The following is a 6,306-nucleotide window of genomic DNA, read 5'->3' on the forward strand; positions in this document are numbered from 1 at the left end:
TGAACTAAGAAGAAACTCAGTAATTCAGTCTAATAATTGTCCCACATCCCTGGTACCTCATCTGCTAAGGACCAGAAACACGACTTCCAATTTCACCTAGTTAGCATTCCTGTCAGCTGCTGTGCATGAACTCAGACCAAATTCAACCTAAGCATTTTAGTCATCACTAGAACTCACTTTACATTAGGATCCATTACATATGACAGAGTATTAATATTTACCTATCATATAGTAGGCACTCTGACTACTATGAAAAATGTCTTTTCAATGTAGACATTGCCAGGACTTATAGAAGATGAAAGAATTTCCCTAGAAGGTGACAATGCCTTCCTGACATTGGCTGAGATCTTAACGGTACACTTAATATAAATATAGCCTGTCTTACTAAAAAGTGCAGATCAGCCTGTGTGGTGATTGTGTGATAACACTGAACATCTGTCGAACACAGTCAGACTTACCTTATGCCAACAGGTTTCCGTCCAGCTTAGATAAGTAACCACCACAGCTTCCTTTCATTACAACTCTCAAACCAGCTCTGTTTTAAACACTAAACTCAGTGATAAATACTAAATATTAAATACTGAAGTAGCTGGCTCTACAGCTGCTCTGATTTGGAGAAGAGGAACTTCATGGAAAGCCTCCTTCTACCATGCACTGTCTGGTAGACTCTCCCTAGAAACAGTTTGCATGAGCCTGTCACCACTTCTCCTGCTAGGACCCTGTTTAAGCCCATTAGCTGGGAACCCCAGCTTCCAGTACTCTTGCCCCAGAGCAGACGGGCTGATTATTTGTGCCCTCAGGGGCAATGATGAATTAAGTCAGGGATGTAGCTTTGCTGCTGACAAGGCACATATTTAGTACATAAACATATTACTAGGATGGCGGCATATTGTAAACACCTAGAATTGAATAATTGAGTCCCGGGAGTTCAGTGGCTTGCAGTTTGCAAACACATGGTCAGTTGAAAGTAAAGTTCAAGAGGAAAGTCATTAAATATGGGCCATTCTCAGTACAAAATTGGTGCCCTATTGCTTAGTTTGATGACAAAATTTCCAGTTCAAACACATTGCAATGCATTTACAGTCTTCCAATAATATGGCTTTGAAACTCCATTCAAAAGCACCATATACAAATAAACTTTACAATGAAACTCAGTGTTGTGTTTAACCCCATCTGGCAACTAAGCCCCACACAGCTGCTTCCTCGTTTCCCCCGGTGGGATAGGAGAGAGAATCGGAAGAGTAAAAGTGAGAAAACTCGTGGGCTGAGATAATGGCACCTTAATGGGTAAAGCAAAAGCCGTGCACACAAGCAAAGCCAAATAAGAGATTAATTCACTATTTCCCACAGGCGGGCAGGTGTTCAGCCATCTCCAGGAAAGCCGGGCTCTATCACACATAACGGTTACTTGGGAAGACAAATGCCACCACTCCAAATGTCCCCCCCTTCATTCTTCCCCCAGCTTTATATACTGAGCATGATGTCATATGGTGTGCAATATCCCTTTGGTCAGCTGGGGTCAGCTGTCCAGGCTGTGTCCCCTCCCAACCTTTCGCGCACTCCCCACCTTCGCGTTGGCAGGCCAATATGAGAAGCTGAAAAGTCCTTGACTGATCAGCAGCAACTAAAACATCAGTGTGTTATCAACATTATTCTCTTACGAAATCCAAAACACAGAGCTCTACCAGCTGCTAGGAATAAAATTAACTATTCCCCAGCCAAAACCAGAACACTCAGGCTTTGGAGTAGAGGATGCACTCAAGCTTAAAAAGACGGATCTCTGAGCAGGCACTTGGCTGCCATATTCCCTGAGGTGTCTGCTAGAAACGGTGATTTTCTGAGGAATAATGTAGTAGAAAATCCATATATATCTATATTGTTGGAACTAACCACCAAATCTTATGAGAGCATTTATTTAATTAGTAGGAGGAGTGCCTCCAATGTTCTTCACTTGAGAGAATTGGAGTTGTCCAGGTCTCCAAGGTATACCTTAAAACTTGGTCTCCACTCAATGCAGCAGCTGACCAACTTAACGGGAAGAGACTGCCACCACAGGTGATTCAATGATTACTACACACGAGCTTGGTATGCAGCTTATAAAGCGATGTAGATCACCATATATCGAAGCTTACAATAACATACCAACATCTGTAAGTCTGAAACATGGTCCAGAACTCCCTTTAGCTCAAGCAGAAGAATAATGTAGCTCATTAACAACCAAGGTATGAGAAAGACAGACAAATTCTTCACACACGAGATTGCGCTAGAGCCTGCTTTTTCTTAAGATGATTGTGATGACCATACCTTCATTGGAAGATTTGTTCTAATCGTTCATGCTAAAATACCAGCATGTGCTGGGCTTTCACCACCCTTCTAATGTATGAAGACAAAGAGCTGGATATACATATACTATATTCATCACATTAAGACAGTGGATTCAACTTCTGGAGATCAGCATGGAAGAGTATGCCTTGGTCAGAGCTTGCAACTAATGTAGGTGGACTGCATCATCTGCTACAAGATTAACTGGGAAATCTATGCTTTTTCATGTGTCCCCTAGTCACTGGGGATCTAGAAATGATTTCTGCACAGCAAATCTGGGTAGACACGATGTTAATTAACATGGGTTCTCCAGAGCGTGGTCATGAACATACATAAAAACTGGCTGTCTAGCTTCTGCCTGGTGCACCAAGGACAGATTCTCTCTGAAGAGATCTGTTTTCCTCACAGGAGAGCTGAAGTGGTATGATCTCTCTGGAGGACACCTGCCATGCTTTCTGTGGCAGTAACCTAACATCACTCTTACACCATCTCTTCAGGAAGGATGCTGAAGTTCTCCAAAACTCTGGAATTATATGTGCCCACTGTCATTTAGCAGAGAATTTGTTTTCCATGGGCCAAAGCGACAGCAAGCCTCTATTACTCATTCAGACTAGATTTTAAAAATTGCACATCGATAACAAGCTCCATTGCATGGACCTTGGACCCTTTAATTATGGAAACCTAACCTGCCCTCACTTTCCCACTCAAGACTGCATTGGATGGTGCTGATTTGCAGCCTGTTGTTCCGCCCTGGAAGAGAGCTGCTGTACCCAAAGGGCTGCCTTTCTTCTTGTAACCCACAGGACAGAGAGACCACAGCCGCTTGTGTGACCTCCTACAGGTCACATAGGATATGCGGTAGCATTTTATTGCAGTTTCACTCATTCAATTTTAGACATCAAGGCTTAGCCTGATTTTTTCTTAGTTCTATCTCCAGAGGATGTTCTCAGAGTCTTGTGGCCCCTGTCTACAGTGCAGTAGAGCTCAGTGCTACAATTTTATTTCACAAAGACCACTGTGGACTTAAAAAGCCCAAACCTGGCCCCACAGACTATATACTCTGTTCTCTGGTCCAGTTCAACAAAGTCGTTGTTAATGGAGTAGACAGCAAAAATGCTGGCAGGACTTATCAGTGCAGTGCAGCACCTTTCAGCAGGTTTCCATTCATTCTCCCATCCGCAGGTATGGACGCCTGTAGCAAATCAAGAGCTGGATTACAACCAAGATTCAAATAACTTCCTTGCCAAAGGAGGGCCCACTCATACCAGTGATGGCCCACTTATAACAAATGCACTTTTATACTCCAGGCAACTGCTCAAGACTCCTTAGAAAGGATTTTTAAGTCATCTTCAGGCCCAGTTTCAGTGGACCATTACACCAGTCTTCATATAACTGCCCTTACTGTGGTCTTTGGTTCTCAAGAGCCAGAGAAAATAGCAAGGATTGCCACTGTCTTCTTGCTATTTTCTTTGCAGTCTCAGTTCTTACTGCTTCAATTGCTGGCAAAGTGGATCTCTATAGTGCTTCTGCCAAGCAGAATTATTGCTGTTGCCTCAGGGTCTGATACAGCTGTTGGTAAACTTCCACCCTGCTCTCCCAGCTATTTTACGAGGAGCTTCAGGTTATCTTCTGGGCACAGCTACTGTGTTCTCATTCTGTGTCAGATACAGACTGATCTGGTTTTCCTCTAGCCTAGCTAAAACACTCCAACAACTGCTTTAATTTAAAAAAAAATCATTTTTATTTTATGTATATGAAACAAATATAACAGAGGAATCTAAGCCATTACAGAGGAAACAATACACTCCTTTAGATCAGGCACAAGCATTTTTCTTCCCTTTCAGATCAGGGAAAACCCATCCTAACCAGAAAAAGTCCATCACTCTGCAAAGAAAAAAAAAGGGGGAACCTCTACCAACTTTGCTTGCTCACTTCCAAGAGATTTACCTCAATCACTCACCCCTTCCTCTGGGTAGGCGCCCTATATAAGTCTATTAAATACAGCTCATACCTCTCGACTGATCCTGAACACCCATACTCTACCAGAGTTAGCTACTTATATAAAGCAACCTGTACACTTTTTATACCAGCTCTCACATATTGCATGAATTAAGCAATAAGTGGCCAACCAGTGTGGAACTACAAGTGCTACAAGTGCTTAGGTTGGAGTTGCATAAGAGCGGAGAGGAGCAGAGTTTGTTGAGGGAAATACCACATAAATCTGAGGTTCCTCCCTTGCAATTTGTGTGTTCATGAGGCATCAGACCACTGTGACATCAGTAATACTGCAGTACTGCAACGTAAAAGCCAAACTAACCCAAAGCATGTTGTTCTGCAATACTACAAACATGATGACACAACTTCAGCAGGAGGAATTATGTTATCACGACACAACTCAGTCTCAGAAGACTAGATGGACCTTAGGAGCTTATATACTGGATATATGTAATTGTTTAAGGAAAAGAATCTAATTTCCATTCAAGTAATTATAACAGCTGTTATCTTTAAGGTATCTTTATGTTTTGGTCCAAAATGTTTGTAAACTAGGTAATGCAGATTTTTTTGCATCAGTGATCTTATAAGACATTAGTGAATTCAGGCTCCATTTTTCAAGATATTTGCAAATTTAATATTTATAAGCGCTGTGCCTATTATTTTAGTCTATGACTAATCCTTAAGTATACTATGATTATTATATGGCAAGTGTAATAGCAACCAACTGAATAAGGCAGATTAAGTGTATTTAGACTTAGTTATCCAAATATGTACTTTAGAAATGCATATGTAAATTTTACAATTAGGAGATTAAAATGACATGGCTAGAGATAAATAAACTGTTTTCTTAAGATCTCTGGTATCTGGTTTTGAGTATAAAAATTGGTCAGGTTTGAGCTTTGTTTGGAAACTTGCCTGGTAATTGTATGCAACGACTGTTAAATATATATCATTTTTCCACTGTGTAAGCATAAATTATTTCCTGTAATAAATTTCACTGTACATGCTACTAGGCTGTATATAGATCAGAAATGGATATAATTAGCCTGTATTTTTCTTCACCTCTATCTTTGTTTCCAAGGGTTGCTATGGATAACTGTTCTTCCACCTCCTGTGTTCTCATTTTGCAAGTCTTGGGAGCCTCACAAGGATGAATCCTCTTGTCCATAGCATTAAATATTTATGCAATGACCTGATGAAGCAACCTAGGTGAAAACATGGGCAATAACGCAATAACTATTACATCTTCTTGCTTTTAAACCTAAAGAAAAGCATATTGCAGCCTTCCTGTGCCTTCCTAGGACAGCTGTCTTAAACAGTGTAGGCAAGCTGAGAAATATGCTAACAAGAGGAACATTTTCAGGAGTTCGCCTCTTCTCTAAACTTGCATTTCCTGGGAATTACAAAATTCACATTAAGAAGTATGCCCAATAGTTACGAATGACAAAATGTCCACTTTCATTTACACCGAGCCAAAATACCATATCCCATTTTCTTCACTGGATATTGCCACAGTAATCCATTTATGGATTGATTTATTTCGGTGTGTATCTGGGAATGGTAAGAACTGCAATGAAAAACATGCTACAAAATATTTCTGCCTAGCACAGAGGATTGCCTTCTGCTCAGCACTTCATGCTTTGAGAGACCAAGTTCTCTCAAAGAGAGATCTGTGGCCCCGTGATGGCCTGGAGGGTATTACTGTCAGAGGAACCTCCAGCACTTTTGTGTGAGGACTAGATGACTTCTGTCCTGCTCTCCTAGAACCTCAAGGTTGCTGAATGACACCTGAGAGGGGCTGGGAGACTCGTGAGATGACTTTGCTCTGTGTCATTAAGAAGGAGTGAACTTTTTTCCTAGAAATAAATGGGCTTTACTGTGGACAACACCAGAGTGATATGGATCCCAGAGTTTTCAGGCAATCTGCACAACCCCTGGCAGTGGCCAAGCTTCCCCAGTCTGTAGCCACGTGCTCACTTGCTGATTCTC

This window comes from Caloenas nicobarica, chromosome 1, assembly GCF_036013445.1.
Source record: "Caloenas nicobarica isolate bCalNic1 chromosome 1, bCalNic1.hap1, whole genome shotgun sequence".
In the NCBI taxonomy this organism is placed as follows: domain Eukaryota; kingdom Metazoa; phylum Chordata; class Aves; order Columbiformes; family Columbidae; genus Caloenas; species Caloenas nicobarica.